Source organism: Stenella coeruleoalba, assembly GCF_951394435.1.
Source record: "Stenella coeruleoalba genome assembly, chromosome: 21".
NCBI lineage: Eukaryota > Metazoa > Chordata > Mammalia > Artiodactyla > Delphinidae > Stenella > Stenella coeruleoalba.
Window position 1 is genome coordinate 31,616,241 of NC_137167.1, and position 18,780 is coordinate 31,635,020.

Consider the following 18,780-nt stretch of genomic DNA (forward strand, 5'->3'; position numbering starts at 1 on the left):
GGCCTCCCTCAAACACTGTCACATTTACCAGGTGACATTTTCTTCTACTTCACATAAGTCATCTGACACAGTAGCGTATCAGCAGTATACTACAGGGAAGATCATTGGAATCGAGGAAGCTGATCCACCTTTCTGCTTCAGCTGTCAGAGGGGAGAAAAAAATGAAGTCACAGCAAATACTTTTAAAACCACAACAGTGGAATGTCAATTTCCTGACTCAGCAGCCCAAACAAAAATGGCAAACCTGTTCACAAAGCCGTAAGAACCTGCCACATCTGGTGTTCAGTGGCATAATGTGCTTTCATAGCTAACTTGAATGGAACTCGTAGGAAAGAAAGATGTGACAGACCCCTTGCCCCAATCTGCAAGTAAGACACTGCATGCTCGCCTACTGTCCAATAAATTCAGCTGAGTTAAGGCATAAATCTAGTACTTTGGTCTAAAAGAGCAAAAGTTGCAGGAAAGTGATTTCAACTGTAAGAAGGGACAGTGATTTCCAAATTAATCTAGTAGAAAGCAATGTCACTTGGCCACAAAGTTAATCAGGGAGCAAAATGGACCCAGGCAAAATCTTAACACCGTGATATTCACACACCCCCATCTTCCTTATGCCGTGAAGCAAAGATTCCTACATATTAGAACAAAACAAGCATGCTGATTACAGAAATTTCCCTGCAGGGAAGACAGAAAAACATCTGACTTGATGAATATATTGTTCCTATTTATGTCATATCAAAAAAGTGAATCTTTGAAGGTATAATTATTTTTCCAAGGACAAGCCCCACAAGATATTTTGACTTCCTCTGTTTGTCTGTCTGTCTCTGGACAGTAAGTCCCTGACTTAAGAACATCTACCCACCTTACCAATATGCTGGATATGTGGTTCCAAAAGTTGAAGGGTGTTCTCTCATGGGAGAGAAAATTTCTAAATATCCACGGGGCTAGCAGCCATCGTATGAAGAAATGCCCTTCTTGGGACTTCCCTGGTGGTCCAGTGGTAAAGAATCCGCCTTACAATGCAGGGGATGCGAGTTCTATCCCTGGTCAGGGAACTAAGATGCCACATGCCGCCGGGCAACTAAGCTCGTGCGCCATCACTACTGAGCTCGCGTGCCTCAACGAGAGAGCCCGCATGCTGCAAACTACAGAGCCCACGCGCTCTGGAGCCCATGTGCCACAACTAGAGAGAAAACCCGCATGCCACAACTAGAGAAGCCTGCGTGCTGCAACTGAAGATCCCGCATGCCTCAACCAAGACCCGATGCAGCCAAAAATAAAATAAATAATAAAAATAAATCTTTAAAAAAAGACAGAAATGCCCTTCTTGAAAGGTGGTAGAAAGCAGCAGTGGGCACTTTCGCTCCATCCCACCTTTGCTGCTTCTGACCTGGCCGAGTAAGGAGGGATGTAGTTAGATCCTAAAATTGGTTCATAAAAATCCAGAAGTTAAATTTTTTTTAATGTTCAAAATTCCCTTATTTTGTTTTCTACTTTGATACTAAAGCACTTAAAGGGAAAGAATCTAGGAAAAAGATTTTCACAGGAAAATTTGCAATTTAATATTTTGTAGACTGGGTTCAGGATCCTACCTACTGTCAAGATGACACCCTGTTATCACACTTGTGCAAAACACCCAAACATGGCTTATTGCAGACTCAGTCACAGCCTGCCGCGTCTTACTACTTAATTGTCACGTACCAATATCAACAGAGACCATTTTTTGTCACTAATAAATGTTGTTATTGTGGAAGTTTTCATGTAATTAATTCTACCTCTAACTTCAAGCTTAAGAGAACAAGATCTGTGTGCCTACAGGTACCACCACGAGTAGCTAAGAAGCCTGCCTTCCCTACCCTTCAAACTTTAAACCACCCTCATCGGCCACCTTAGCTACTGTAGCATCCTATACTTCTACAAAATTCCCTTATGACCAATTCCAACATTGTTCCATGGAAGAGTTTTATTACTTCCTTCCTTCTTTCTTTTATATGAAAATATCTATTGATTTCCTACTCAGGTTAAAGCATTACGCGTGAAACTGGGGAGAGAATACTTAACGCAGAAATAGTTCTGCCTTATCATTAAGGAAGGACAGTTATAGGCAATAACAATTTCATGTGATAAATGTTATGATGGGGGTGGTGAGCCCTTAAGAGGGACACTAAAATAGTGAGAGAAAGCACCCTGTAAGAAGTGATGACTTTACAGTAGAAGGAGGAGAGGCAGAGGAGTTATCCTGGTGAAGAAGGGGGTCTGGTTGGAGACAGCGTGTGAGGAGTGGGGACTTGTGAAAAATAGGCTTGGTGATGTCAGAAGTGACCATATCATAACACATTTGTTTGTTTGTTTTTTTAATGAATTTATTTATTTATGGCCACGTTGGGTCTTTGTTGCTGTGTGCAGGCTTTTCTCTAGTTGCGGCGAGCGGGGGCTTCTCTTCGTTGCGGCGCACAGGCTTCTCATTGTGGTGGCTTCTGTTGTTGCAGAGCACGGCCTCTAGGCGCATGGGCTTCAGTAGTTGCGGCACGCAGGCTCAGTAGTTGTGGCTCGCAGGCTCTAGAGCACAGGCTCAGTAGTTGTGGCGCACGGGCTTAGTTGCTCCGTGGCATGTGGGATATTCCCGGACCAGGGCTCGAACCCGTGTCCCCTGCATTGGCAGGCGGATTCTTAATCACTGAGCCACCAGGGAAGCCCCTTATAACATGTTTTTAAACCATGTTAAAGATTAGCCCTCTATGCTAGCACCAGTGTAATTACCTGAGAATTACATGTGTCATCACATTTGAGTTATCAGAAGATTGCTGGGGAGTTTAGAGAATGGATCAGAGAAGAGCCATGAACTGAGGCTAGAAGATCAGTTAGGTGCCTGGTTGGAATAGTCGCCATGAGAGAAAGTGGTGGCCAAGCTGAGGAGCTGCTGGTGAGGATGGCGAGAAATATATGGATTTGAAACATTCAGGAGGTAAATGTGATTGACTCATTGTGTGGTGACAGACAAGAGTGTCGAGGTCTTGAAGGATTGGATGGATGGTGTTGTCAACCCCTGAGATGGGAAACGTGGTAGGAGGAACATGTTTGGTGAGAAAAAGGAGTTCCATTTGTACCTGATGAGTTTGAGATGATTGTAGGGCGTCCCAGTAGAGCTTTCCAGGAGGCACGTCAAGCCATGAGTCCAAGTTGTCGGGGGGTGGGGGCGTTGGACGAGGGGAGAGAGAGGGAGAGGGAGAGGGTCGGGGGGAGGTGAGATGCCGGGAGAAACAGATTTGGGAGTGATCACATTGTAGCCAAGACTTGGAGCCATGGGAGTGGATGAGACAGCAGGACAGCAGCCTAGGAGGAGCGTGGAAGAGGGTGACAGGACCCAGAACCGAGCTCGGAGGAAGGCAGACATTCAAGGTGGAGAAACAAGAAGAGAAAGCTGAGAAGTGGAGCAACAGCAAACCCAGGCGAGTGTCACCCGTGGAGCATTCTGGGCTCGGCACCTTCTCTCTCCTGCGTTTGAACGGTGCCTCATCTGCGGGTGTGTCAAGAGGAGACAGATACAAAATTCAAGACAATTCAAGGTTAAAGATGGAATGAGAATTCAGATCCTCAACTTTCCACCTCCGCTTCCTGTTCTCTACTCAGCTCTGAGGCCTGGGAGGCTGACCCCTCCCTTGATCTCGGCTGTGTCCTGCCCACAGGAAGCCGCGGCGGGACCTGGGAAGGCAGCAGGAGAGACTCAGGTGTTCCTCAGCTTCCCTCCCTGCCTCGGTGCCTGCCCGTGTGTCCTGCTGTGACTGCCTGGGCAGGTTTAAAGCTCCCAGCAGGGCCCTCCTCCACTGTCGGATCTGAGCCTGGTGTCCTTGGGCTCTGGAAAGCTCCTCCTTCCCCTAGGATACCAGCTTGCTGCCTCTGTCCCTGGCCTCACACTTCTGTAAGTACAGTTGTTCCACTGGGACCGTCTCTCCCTTGCACTCATATGGGACTAAACGCTGTTTTCTCCAGAACTAATCTAGCCTTCAAACAAAAATATAACAAAATCTGTATCTCTTTAAAAAGTTGTTCGTCAAAATTCTAACTGCTTTCTAGAATTTAGAGCTGTCTCCGTGTACCCAAACTCTCCTCATTTGCCAGGCTTTCAATCCTTCTACCCTAGATTTGAATCCTATCCTCCTTACTTCCCCAGGAATCTCACGCCGTGAATTATTGCTTCTCTACCCTGAATTTCCCCTTTTCCCTTTCTACTAGAGCCTCCTCGTTGGCTTTCAACCTGCTCAGCCACCTTCCATCTGAAGGAAAAGCAGCAACCTCTGACTTGCCTGACTCCCCTCCAGGTATGGCTTCCCTCCCTCTCCTCACAGGCAGCTTCATTAAATTGAAGCCTATTATTCTTACTCTTTCTCTCCCCTCACCGACAGTCATCTTTAACTCGCTCCATCTGGCTTCTGCTCTAAGGACATCCTAGTAACCGTCTTCGTGAAAGTCACCAATGACTTCTGTGACCCTAAATTTAATGGAAGGTATTCATTTCTCAACACTCCATTCTTTCTGAAATACATTCTATCTTCCCTTGGACAGGCGTAAGGGGAAAAACAAATTAAGAGGCTTAATTCTCCCTGTTGAAAATAAGAGATATTTTTCTCCTCCTTTTTCTCAGAGCATTTACTTTAGAAAAATTCTAAGTACTTTCTCCTCTCTTTGAAATGTATATACATTTTCTTGAAGACTTGGTAGAACTTTTGTCAGCTTAATGACCCAGAAATGTTTTTCCCAAGGACCTGGCAACTGTCTCTTTGAAACGTAACATCTAGAGAGATAGCACCTGTGACCCCCAGTCTGTGTGGGAGGGTAGGAGCCTCAGTTTATGGGCATCTTGCTTCAAGTTGCAAAACCACCTCCAGTCAAAAAAGATATAAGAAGTTTGTTTTCCTCTGGATAAAGCCAATTTGCTAGCGTAAATGGTCACCCCACCCCAGTTACCAGGTAAAGTTGGGGTGAACATGTGTGACCAACGGTGCTGTCAAGTCCTCTTACTTGAGGACTAGTTGTTTATCTCAAGAGCACGTATGTGATGTGTTGTATCTGCCTGGCTACTGTTGGGAAAGTTGGTCTCATGCACAGTCTTAACAAGCTTCCCTCAGCAGCATAGGAGTGGCCTTGGGCTTGGAACACTTTCTTACCAGGAGATAAGGAGCCCACACAAATCGTACTGGGCTTGTCATCTTGTGTGGGAATATCTTTCTTTGCTTCAGGTTCAGTAAGTGCTCTATGGTCTTCACCTGAAGCGAGTGTGCCATGTGGCACCTGGCCAACTCTGCTGTTATGTCTGTCCTCCACGGGGAGGGGACGGCGTCCTCCAGTGCATCAGGACGGGGTGCATGTAGGCGAATTGCCCTGCTTCGGCACCACCAAGAGGCAGCAGGCAGAGCGTTTGCTCTTCTGTTCCTGGCGACCAGCATTGTGACTATCTTCGCCACCTTCCATGTGGTGGGAATCTCCCCCTGGGATTGGTTAGCTGTGCAGGGCTTCCTGTTCTCCCAGGATTGTTGGCTGGTGCACAGAACTGCTCCACAGCTGTGCACAGGGGGAGATCTCTTTCCGTCTTTGCAACCTCTTAGCGGGTTGCCTGAGATGCGAATCATGTTCTGGTTTAATGCTTATTCAACAAGAAAAGGATTTTATTTCTCTGCCACCTTTGTGAAGGTGATTTCTGGGATGCAAGAAGATTTTGTTTTTATTTCCCCAATGTTTGTTATCACCAGCCCTTTTCCTTTTTCATTCTGTATAACGCCATCCTGCTTTCCAGCAATCATTTGTTCCACACTGCAAAATGATTTTTCAAAATGTGAATCAGATAACATTAAAGCCAAGACCCTTCTCTGTTCCAATGCCACTTGCTTATAATACTTCAGTGACTCTTCAGATAAAAATTTATAAGCAGTAAGACAGTTTACCAAGCCCTGTGATCTCAGGCTGCATCTTGCACCATCGTCTTTGTCTCCAGCTCCTCAAATGTACCGTACACACCAAGGCTGGAAAATTATGTGCTCAGCATGCCCACCCCATGTTACCTAATTAACTCTGACTCACCATTATGATATTAACTTAAGTATCATGTTTCGGGGGGACACTTAGCTGTCGTCAATGCTAGGTCAGATCTTCCTGCTATAGTTATCAGAGCACTATATGTAATTACTGTGATACACCTATTCCAGATTGTGTAGTGGAATTATTTGATTGCTGTCTTTCTTCTCCATTTGACAGTAAGCTCCAAGAGGGCAGGGTCATGATTTGTTTTGACTTACCATTGCATGTCCATGGCCTAGGACAGTGCCTGGTGGAAGGTAGGAGTTCAAAAAGGTTACATTCATCCTGTTCCCTGTGGGAATAAAATATTGACATTTGTATGCAATAAATGAGAAAAAATTTAGCAAGTTCAATGTTAATTTTTCTTCAGTTAACTTCCTTTAAAATTTTAACTTTAAAGGTATGTGGCTAAGAAATTAACTGCTGTACACCCATTTATGATAAAACCCTCCAGAAAGTAGGCATACAGGGAACTTACCTCAACATAATAAAGGCCATATATGACAAACCCACAGCCAACATTGTCCTCAAGGGTGAAAAACTGAAACCATTTCCTCTAAGATCAGAAACAAGACAAGGTTGTCCACTCTCACCACTATTATTCAACACACTTTTGGAAATTTTAGCCACAGCGGTGAGAGAAGAAAAAGAAATAAAAGGAATACAAATTGGAAAAGAAGAAGTAAAGCTGTTACTGTTTGCAGATGACATGATACTATACATAGAGAATCATAAAGATGCTACCAGAAAACTACTAGAGCTAATCAATGAATTTCATAGAGTAGCAGGATACAAAATTAATGCACAGAAATCTCTTGCATTCCTATACACTAATGATGAAAAATCTGAAAGACAAGTTAAGGAAACACTCCCATTTACCATTGCAACAAAAAGAATAAAATACCTAGGGATAAACCTACCCAAGGAGACAAAAGACCTGTATGCAGAAAACTATTAAGACACTGTTGAAAAAAATTAAAGACGATGCAAACAGATGGAGAGATATACCATGTTCTTGGATTGGAGGAATCAACATTGTGAAAATGACTATACTACCCAAAGCAATCTACAGATTCAATGCAATCCCTATCATACTACCGATGGCATTTTTCACATAACTAGAACAAAAAAATTTCACAGTTTGTATGGAAACACAAAAGACCCTGGATAGCCAAAGCAATCTTGAGAAAGAAAAACGGAGCTGGAGGAATCAGGCTTCCTGACTTCAGACTATACTACAAAGCTACAGTAATCAAGACAGTATGGTACTGGCACAAAAACAGAAATATAGATCAATGGAACAGGATAGAAAACCTAGAGATAAACCCACGCACATATGGTCACCTTATGTTTGATAAAGGAGGCAAGAATATACAAAGGAGAAAAGAAAGCCTTTTCAATAAGTGGTGCTGGGAAAACTGGAGAGCTACATGTAAAAGACTGAAATTAGAACACTCCCTAACACCATACACAAAAATAAACTCAAAATGGATTAAAGACCTAAATGTAAGGCCAGACACTTTAAAACTCTTAGAGGAAAACATAGGCAGACACTCTATGACATACATCACAGCAAGATCCTTTTTGACCCACCTCCTAGAGAAATGGAAATAAAAACAAAAATAAACAAATGGGACCTAATGGAACTTCAAAGCTTTTGCACAGCAAAGGAAACCATAAACAAGACCAAAAGACAACCCTCAGAATGGGAGAAAATATTTGCAAATGAAGCAACTGACAAAGAATTAATCTCCAAAATTTACAAACAATACATGCAGCTCCATATTAAAAAGACAAACAACCCAATCCAGAAATGGGCAGAAGTCCTAAATAGACATTTCTCCAAAGAAGATATACAGATTGCCAACAAACACGTGAAAGGATGCTCAACATCATTAATCATTAGAGAAATGCAAATCAAAACTACAATGAGGTATCACTTCACACCAGTCAGAATGGCCATCATCAAAAAATCTAGAAACAATAAATGCTGGAGAGGGTGTGGAGAAAAGGGAACCTTCTTGCACTGTTGGTGGGAATGTAAATTGATACAGCCACTATGGAGAACAGTATGGAGGTTCCTTACAGAACTATAAATAGAATTACCATGTGACCCAGCAATCCCACTACTGAGCATATACCCTGAGAAAGCCATACTTCAAAAAGATACATGTACCACAATGTTCATTGCAGCTCTATTTACAATAGCCAGGACATGGAAGCAACCTAAGTGTCCATTGACAGATGAATGGATAAAGAAGATGTGGCACATATATACAGTGGTATATTACTCAGCCATAAAAAGAAACTAAATTGAGTTATTTGTAGTGAGGTGGATGGACCTAGAGTCTGTCATACAGAGTAAAATAAGTCAGAAAGAGAAAAACAAATATTATATCCTAACCCATATACATGGACTCAAAAAAAATGGTTCTGAAGAACCTAGGGGCAGTACAGGAATAAAGACACATGTAGAGAATGGACTTGAGGACACGAGGAGGGTGAAGGGTAAGCTGGGATGAAGTGAGAGAGTGGCATGGACATATATACACTACCAAATGTAAAATAGATAGCTAGTGGGAAGTAACCACATAGCGCAGGGAGATCAGCTTGGTGCTTTGTGACCACCTAGAGGGGTGGGATAGGGAGGGTGGGAGGGAGACGCAAGAGGGAGGAGATATGGGGATATATGTATACGTATAGCTGATTCACTTTGTTATACAGCAGAAACTAACACACCATTGTAAAGCAATTATACTCCAATAAAGATGTTTTAAAAAAAAAGATATCAACTTTGTATTAAGATGTGTTTCTTAGGTATTCCATTTGCAAGATCTCGTCTTTTAACTTAGATGACAGTTGCTTATCTATTGCCGTGTAAGAAATCAACACAAAACTTAGTGGTTTAAAACAGAAGTTAGGGCTTCCCTGGTGGCGCAGTGGTTGAGAGTCCTCCTGCCGATGCAGGAGACGCGGGTTCGTGCCCCGGTCCGGGAAGATCCCACATGCCGCGGAGCAGCTGGTCCCGTGAGCCATGGCCGCTCAGCCTGCGCGTCCGGAGCCTGTGCTCCGCAACGGGAGAGGCCACAGCAGTGAGAGGCCCGCGTACCGCAAAAAAAAAAAAAAGATGACTCATATACATCCTGGCAGAGGGTAAGACATTTTCCATATGTAAAGTGAGTCAGGCCTTGAGAGGAGGGATGATGCTTATCAGTAGAAACGGAGTAACACAGCGTAGGCTTCTTCGTTTCCTCCTAAGGAAGCTCTTATGCTAATACACACGGTCAGGTCTCATACAGCTGTTCACTTTTCATCGGATCATTTGCTTTTTTTCTTCATCCTTTCAGTTCCCTTTCCTTTTCAGTTCGAAACAAGCCTGCAGAGTAAATGCTGAGGCATAATCCTGTGTTAATTTACGGTTCGTGGTGTGGCTTAGTAGAAATGAAACGCTCTGGTCCCATGAAATCCTAATCACTTTCACAGCCAGCAGGTGCCACAGTTAAGGCATTTCCAGTGAAGTGAACAAGAACATTTCATAAAACCAGGGCTGGGGACTGGATGCATTTGAGTCAGGAAGAGGGAAGTACTGAACTACTGATCAAAGCTTAGCCGGGGGAGGCAACTCTGTTTGGCTTTAACTCAGTGGGAAAGGCAGCAACTTCAAATCCATGGTCAGTTCAATTCAATTTAGGAGACTTACCCCATTATTTCTGTATTGCATACCAAGCAGAGAGGTTCTGAGCAGGCTTATGAAAAATCTCCCAGGTGAAAGAGATAATATAAAAATTGTCCCCTGTGCAAGTTCTTTCAACTACCCCTGACCCTTTGAGCCCTTCTCCCAAAGCAGATCAGAATCTCAAAAGAAAGGAAGGGACTCCCAGCAAGGCGTCTGTGTGTGGAGTGGACAGCTCTGGTCCCGTTCCCTGCAGAAAATTTCTCTCTGGTGCAGGATGAGTAGTGGGAAAGCCCTTCCTACTGACTGCTGACCGGGAGTTGCCAAAATGAAAGCAGGTTTTGGGAAAACAGAGCTCTGCATGTGCTGGGATTCATGAATTTCCTGAATATACAAATGGCTGTGAATGGTTTTTCTAAAATCTAAGAACAATGGACATAAGGACATCTTGAAATGCATTGCAAATCCAAAGTAAGGTATATTAAGGCATAAAGACTAATATAGTTTAGTTTTGATTATGAGTTATGCCAATCCAAAGCAACTTCTCAAAGCTGGCAAAAATTTTACGTCTCCTAAAAGCAGAGGGATGTTATACCCAATAGAATGTAAGCCAAAAGTAATAATCAAAAATTTGCTGATGTAGTATTAGGTTTGGAATGCCTGCTATGAAGACCTTGGCAGGAAATGTATCTTCTTAATGATGTTTAATTTATAGTAACAGTAGAATCAGCTTGTTTTCCCAGAGTTCAACTTATGGTATCAGGCAGAATATTGCACATGTTTTCATTTTCAGTTTAATCTTGGCTTTGAATGCTAATACTATTTTTTTTTTACATTTTTTTCATATTCTTTTCCATTAAAGTTGATCACAGGATATTGAATATAGTTCCCTATGCTCTACAGTAGGACCCTGTTGTTTATCCATTCTCTATATAATAGTTTGCATCTGCTGATCCCAACCTCCCAGTCCCTCCCTCTCCCTCCCACCACACCCCATCCAGGCAACCACAAGTCTGTTCTCTATGTCTATGAGTCTGTTTCTCTTTTGTAGATACGTTCATTTGTGTCATATTTTAGATTCCACATATAAGTGATATCGTATGGTATTTGTTTTTCTCTTTCTGACTTACTTCACTTAGTATGATAATCTCTAGGTGCATCCGTGTTGCTGCAAGTGGCATTATTTTGTTTGTTTTTATGGCTGAGTAGTGTTCCACTGTGTATATGTACCACGTCTTCTTTATCCATTCATCTGTCAACGGACATTTAGGTTGTTTCCATGTTTTGGCCATTGTGACCATGCTGCTATGAACATAGGGGTGCATGTATCTTTTTAAACTATAGTTTTGTCCAGGTATATTCCCAGGAGTGGGATTGCTGGATCATATGGTAATTCTATTTTTAGTTTTCTGAGGAACCTCCAGACTGTTTTCCACAGTGGCTGCACCAACTTACATGCTCCACAATCTCTCCAGCGTTTGTTATTTGTAGACCTTTTAATGATGGCCATTCTGACCAGTGTGAGGTGGTACCTCACTGTAGTTTTGACTTGCATTTCTCTAATGATTAGTGATCCAGTTTTATTTTTAAATGATTTAAAAAGTGATGTAAAATAACTCAGTTAATTCAGAAGTATGATAACATAGAAAATTTAGAATTAAACATACTGACATTGACTGTAGTACCACTTCTAAGTTTAATACAGTATTTATTTATTTATTTATTTATTTAATTTACTTATTAGGTTTTGTTTTCGTTTTCTGGCCATGCCTTGCGGCATGCGAGATCTTAGTTCCCTCACCTGGGCTCGAACCCCAGGCCCCCTGAAGTGGAAGCACAGAGTCTTAACCACTGGACCGCCAGGGAAGTTCCAAATACAGTATTTAGAAATAAGTTTAATTACAAACGTAGTAATAGTCATCTTAGTTATTGGGGCTCTCCAAAGGTGTACACAGAAAAGCCTAGGAGACATTTGTGCATGTTGTGATATGAATAGGGAAAAGATTGGGAAGATGTTTCACAAGTTTCAGAGAAGAAAGGAAGGAAGAAGGTGAGGGAAGATTTTGAACTGGGCCAATACAGAGTCAAGCATGAATTCTCTGGGGTAGACAATAACCTAACAGGGAAAAAAAAAGGAAATGGTGTCCATGTGGCAGGTGGATGTCTGTGCGTGTTTATGTTTATTCCTTCACACTGGATAATGAAATTGCTGTCTAGATTTGTAAGATGACAGAAGGAAACCCTTCAGAGGCGTTTGCATTTTGTACCTTCTGTTGGTCTACCATGAAAGGATAGCTACAAGAGTATTTTATAAGCAAAGGCCTACAATCCCCTTCCTTCTTTCCGTTTTGCCGGAATCATAGCACAAACTATTCAGTTTTAAAAAGCAAAGCTGTTCAAGAATATGACTGCTAATGGAGCACTTGAAAGCCCTCCTTGTTTTGACAAGCCAGGTTCAAATAGAATTCGTGGGCAAAGAGCGCAGTTTGTTTTTATCTGCATCCAGACACCTTATCCCAGGCAAAGTTTTGTGCGTGATTTTTTTAGAAAGAAATGCTGTCTAGAGTTTTGACAGTGTTCTCGGCTGATAATCCTTAACCAATTAAAGAGGACCCACCGGAGACCTTGTTCATAAAAGATTTACAGAGAAGTCACAGTGTAGTTGAATTCAAAAGGAAGAGTGTAAAGATAAGTGAGCATTTCTGAATAATAACCTATTCAGTAAAAGACAAAACATATCACCTCAAAATACAATGGAACAGCATTTAAAAAGGTATCTTGGGAGACATTTCAGTCCCCTAACAACTCTTTAGAATAAACAGATTTCTTCAGGGTTACTTTGAAAGACTAAAAACTCTTACTAGGTAAACAGTCGCCCTGTTTTGAGACAACACTCCAGGGGTATGCACATCTTGCCCCCAAGCAACAGCATCACCTTGATAACCTGAAAAACAGAAATGTTAGCTTGATTGTTTCTAGCTGAACTGACACTAGGAGAGGAAGACGCCCGTGTGTTTATTTCTAAGGGATATTGCATATCAAATCCTGGATTAATTCCATTTGCTGCCACTGATAGCTCTTAGTTCTTAGTATATGATCTGACTTTTGTCAGATTTGATCATTTATGTTTATTTTCTTAAGTTGGGGGCAATGGCAGTAGAAGTGAGGTCTATGACAGGAATTGAGATCCGTAGAATCCCAGAATATTGGTTCTGCAGGAGAGAGCAGGCGAGGGAGGGGAATTAAAAGATACTCATTCCTATTGTATGCCAGGCACTGTGGCATGTGCTTCACAATTTATAAACAGCACATATATTAAGAGACCCAACATGACAGATGTGAGAAAGGTTCTGACAAGTCAAGGAATTTCTCCAATGGCACATAGATAATGTGGTGGCAGAAAAAAACTCCAGTTTAGGGCTACCAGATGCCAGTGTGTGTTCTTTCTGATTCACCAGGCTGGCTCCTCCGGAAGGAGACTTGGCGCCCTCTGGCTCGGTGCTGCTAAATCGCAAAGTCATACGTGTCAGTGAGGGTCTTGTGAAAATGCGGATTCTGCATCGGTAGGTCTGGGGCGGGGCCTGAGAACCTGCATTTTTGGTTAGCTCCGAGATCCTGCTGATGGTGTTGGTTTGGGGACTAAAAGTAGCCAGTTTCCCGTTTACCCTCTTGGGTTCTGTTGTGGAAACCCACGGTTCAGAGATGAAGACCCTAAGAACCCAGGGCTGAGTGTGAGCCAGGGTCCGTACCCAAGGGTGAGTTTGGAAGGAAGCCCCCTCCTGTTCTCCAGCAGCCCCCAAAGGAGACCCACATAAAAACAAACACGCATGTGCTCGCTACGCAAACTCGGTTACAAGAAGGGCCTGAGCCTCCGTTCTCCATTGGATTCCTGTCCCTCCTTCTAAGTGGGGTTCCGGAGTCGCCTCTGCTAGGAACTGCTGTGTCCTGACTCCAGCTGATCCTCTTTCCAGTGTAGCTCAGGTGTAGCCTCTCCAAGTTGCCAACTAAAGAATGTGGCTCACCATCGGGCTCTACGAGGATTGAGTCATTCACCACTGCAGCTGCTGGCCTTTAACACAACTTGAAAGGAGTTCAGGGCGGAGGTCAGGAATGAGGCCCTCTGTGCTCTGGGAAAACTGGTAGATCAGGCCTTCAGAAAGTTAGATATTTTTAGGAGAAATATTTTACAAACCTGGATTCTTCCCATGCTTAGAAAAGCACTAAAGCCATTAACTAAGATACCCATTCCTCGTGACCAGCAGCAACCTTCCACCAAGATGAGTTCTGGGTTGCACGCACCCCCTTTACTAAAATCACATATATACTGCCTCCCCGCTTCGGAGGTGAGAGGCTGTCTCCCGGGCTGTCGGCCTCAGTAAGACAGTGAATAAACACAGCCTTCACATAGTACATTTTTTAGGTTTTTTCTTAAGTCGACAAAGGGTAACATACAAACAAGTCATGGAAAGAAGCCATTAAGATTCTTCTAATTCTTCTGATCCTTAACAGGGATCAGAAGCGCAAATGTCTGCGGCTGGGCAAGTAGTGGAAAGGTCTCCGCAGGCCTGGCAGGTGCTAACAAACGTGAACATGTGTGTGCATCCCAGGATGGCAGCCCAAACACAGCTCCCAGGGAGGACGAGGAAGGAGGCGGGACTGGGGGGGGGGGGGATGCAGAATCTGCAAAGGCCTCAACCAACCTTACGGAGACCTCTGACGCTGGGAGCGCCCTGGCAGAGTTGGTTGGTTTCCAAGCCAAACAATTAGAGATTCGAATTAACTCAGAAAGGCTAGTTAGGCCTGAACTCCGCTACAGCCAGTTAGGATGTCACTGCACAGCCCTGTTTGCATCTTCTTTCAGTGACTGTTTTCTCTGAGAACACTGAGGACCCTCCAGGGGAGGCGTGGGGGTGGGGGTGGGGGACATCTCCATGCAATTGTAGATGATCAGATAACTATGTGTTCCTGCCCTTCCTGCTTTTTATACCCGTGATATCAGGGACTTCGTTTCCCTCCATTTTATAAGTCTGCCACAGGAACTCTAGTTGACTTGTGTAATTTGGCTTCAGAATGCTCCACTGAACAGGGGATTATCTTGTTGGCAATAGACTGCTAGAGAATCTTATTGAATGATATCAACTAGTGGTTCTTTTCCAATACCAACATCTGGTTGAATGAGGCAACTGGATAAGCTACATCCACTGAAATGTTTTTATGAAATGAACCGAATCTAGGGGAGGAGGTAGGTATTATCATGCTTTTTGCATATTATTTTAACTGTCAAGGGTATCAGATAATTCAAACAAATTGTCTTACAAGATACATATATTTTAAAAATATTACCCTATGTATAATAACCCTTACTAAATGCCCTTAGGATTGATAGCCACAGCTCAAAATACGGGATTTGTCCTCTGTGCCTCAGAATATCAGAATCATGGATTCGGTGAACTTATCCCCCATGTCTGAAATTTTGTGTACAAGTTAAATTTTTAGAAGCCTAGTGTTAGGGACTGAATGTCTGTCTCCCCACTATTTCCAAATTCACCTATTGAAATCCAGTTCCCAATCTGGTGGTATTAGGAGGTAGAACCTCTGGAAGGTGATTAGGGTTAGACGAGGTCATAAAGGTGGAGCCCTTCTAAGAGTGAGACGCCCTTATAAGAGTTGTCTCTCTGCCAGGTGAGGACACAACAAGGGGACAGCCATCTGCAAACCAGGAAGAGGCCCTCACCAGGTACGTGACCTGCCAGCATCCTCATCTTGGTCTTCCGGCCTCCAGAACTGTGAGAAATAGATGTTTGTCATTTAGGCCACCCAGCCTAGGGTTTTTCATTCTAGCAGCCCAAACTAAGACACCTAGTAATTTAAAAAGGACATGGAGTGTTGGACAAAACGTATTTTGTTAAAGCATTTAGGTACTTGAGATTATCATTTACATGTGATCTAGTTTCTTTAGAATTACATCAATATATTTGAGGTTATTGAGCATGATATCTGATCTAGGATTTGAGAACCTTACAGACTACTCTTGCTGAGGAAGGAAAAAAAATTAAACAGCAGCTTCTTGAAGAACAGAATTAACTGTAGTGGTTACACCCTTGTTTGGATAAACCTGATTGACAGAAGCAGAGACAAGTGACACATTCCTGACACTAACTAGTTATTTGGCCTTCTCTCTAAGTTATGAGTCACCTCTCTCTCAGTCTCAGCTTACTCAGCTACAAAATACAAAGTTAGACTCAGGGATCTCAAATGTGGATTTCACTTATGAAACTCAGATCCTATGAACCATGTTTTATATAAATAAAGTGAGTTTTAACAAGCTTTGATGTATTTTTTATATATATATATAAATTTTTAAAAATTCTAGAAGAGAAAGGCTTATCATGGAAGCATCAGTGACCCTCTTATCTCCCATCTCCTCTCCTCATAAGAAATCGCTCAGTGATCTCTCCTGCTGATAAACTCCATATCATTAAGGGGGAGTGATGATTATGCTTCTTCTCTGATTAATCAAGTTTAGATGATAAAGATTCTACTTATGCCTCTCACTGTAGTTAAATCACTATAGTGGTAGATTTTGTTTCTTGCTTACCCGTAAACATCTATACCTTTGTTTCTTGTTTCATTTCCTGATTTTCCACTTTGTAAGATGAAAATATTACAAATATCTCCCCCTCTTTTATGTGATCTTTCTTCCCGTTTCCGCCTCCTGCCTTCTATCATTTATATTTAAATTCTACTGTTACGCATGTCTACAAGTATACAGTCACAGTCTGGTCTTTAACCAGATTAGGTTTTGTGTTGGATTCCAGTACTTGAAGTGATGATTGCAACCTTAACACTAGCTTCTCTAGCTCTGCCCACAAGTTCATTCAAGGTGCGTTTGTGTGTGTGTTGTGGAAGAGCTAAAGCTTAAACCATTATTCTAATAGTTGAAAATCATTAACAGTGCTTACCTTGTTCTATTGATGTAGTTATGTGGGGATTCAGTGAAATAGGAAGCAGACGTGCTGCTTAAGGCATTTGGGCAGTGATTCTGCTTTTTACCACATTCGGAGACGTGGCATTTCTTCCTAAATGGTAATATAAATCCTGAATATGAAAGGGCTTCAGCAGAGAACAAAATTAAGCTTCTCGCATTAGACATAATCTTATTTTGTGTGGAGAGTGCCACTGGCAGCTGCCTGCCCGTTAGGGATGAAAGGAAGTGGCATCAGTCACCCACCTGAGCTCAACTTCTAGATCCTTGACAAAATCAGTCGAGAACTTGGAGGGCACAAAGTGTGTGGTCTCTTTTTTCACCTACCCATAGCCTATCTGAAGGCTCCAATTATTATAACCTGTAGAGCCAGGAAATATTCTCTATGTATTATGATTCTCCCAGGTATTTTTTCTCCTGAAGTTTTTCTTTCTCTTAATTTCCTCCCTCCCTCTCTCCCTCTCCCTCTCTTCCACACTCTTCCTTCTTTCTTCTCCACCTGCTTCTCTTTCTCTCTCTTCTTTCACTTTCTCCTCCTTCTCTGCCCTCCTCCTCTCTTGCTTTTTATCTCACTTTTTCTAATCAACTTTATTCTAGCCTCATATTTTTTTCAAATGCAGTCAGCATGCCAGGCCTGATGTACAACTACCATCACTAAGCTCTCAAACTGGAAGCCGTTGTTTCCTTGGACCCACATCTCCCTCCCAAATGTTATGCTCACTCTGTTGGAGAATATCCTGAAGTAACTTCGTAAGACAGGATGGGTGGAAAGTAAACTTTCTGAATCTTACATGTCTATAGAGATCTTTATTTTAGCCCTTACTCTTGCTTGAAAATTGTTTAATGTTGATCGTTTTAATTTTTCCTGGAAAAAAAAAAAAAAGGAAGGTGTTGGTTGCTTCCTCGTTTTCCAGCATCCAGTGTTTGTAGATGAAAGGTCTGGCACTAGCCTGATTCTCATTCCCTGTATGTCAACTTGTTCCTTCTATTTGGGAGCGTTTAGAAACTTATCCAACAGTTTAGAAACTTCACAACGTCTGAACATGTGTCTTTTTTTATTTCTCTGTGAAGCAAAATCAGTGAACACGTTAAACTGTGGGAAATGTATCTATTTATATTGAGAAATTCATTTGCCCTATTTTTTTTTATCTTTTTTGTTGAAGATTTTCTTTCCTCTACCTTGCTCCTTTTTCATACTATCCTGTTCTTGTTTGAAGGATATTGTATTTTAAAATCTCACTGAAAATACTTCTTGCACTTTCTCTTTTACTGTTGTCTTGTGTCCCCAAGTTATTTCTCTTTCCTCCTGCTTCATTCTGGGATGTATGATTCCTCCTACATTGAGAAAATGGCTTTCATTTTGTAGACTTTTTTCAACTATCCAGCAATCCTAGATTACCATCTAATATTTAAGGAAAAGGCAACTGTCAGAAAGTCCAATCTGTGCTCCGTGAACATGGGCAGGGCTTGGCAATTGGCAGTCCTTATTTTAGGATGAGCTAGCTAGGAGCTGATGGTGTTAACCGCTGCATGCAGAGTGCCTTGTTTGGGAAAAGGAACTCTTTGAGCTAGCTTCCCTAGCTCCTTCTCCAGGTTTATCCAAAGTGTGCACCCTCTGTGTGTGTGTGCGTGTGTGCGTGTGGCAGAGAGTAGAGAGGATTCCTATATATACTTTCTTGTTTTTAACTCTATATTTCACTAGATAACTGTATTATTACTGACATCTGAACTCTCAATCTTCCCAGAGTTGTACGAGCAGATTTTCTTCACCAGTTCTCGGTATAACCTCCTTCACTCTTTTTTGACAGTTTTCTTCCATCTTCTGAATTTTCTGGATGTCTTCCACTGATCCCCTTGCATTCCCTTTGATATTGTGGACTTATTTTATCTTTATTCTTCTTCTTTTTAAATGTAATTTTAGAGCAGTAGAGGGAGAGGAAATAAGCACGTGTTTATCATCTTGACTTGTATTATTATACGTTAGGAGGGTTGTGAGAAGCCATTCTTTGAGTAACAGACAGTGATTAAGAAATAATCACCCAGAAGCAACATT

The 18,780-nt window shown here is 42.3% G+C and overlaps 1 protein-coding gene across 1 annotated transcript in view; it reads left to right on the plus strand.

Annotated features, from left to right (window-relative positions):
* NEIL3 (nei like DNA glycosylase 3) overlaps window positions 1–18,780 on the plus strand; it is a gene marked incomplete at its 5' end in the record, with an annotated part of 176,862 nt that overhangs the window by 157,961 nt on the left and 121 nt on the right. The gene's annotated exons all lie outside the window — the stretch shown is intronic.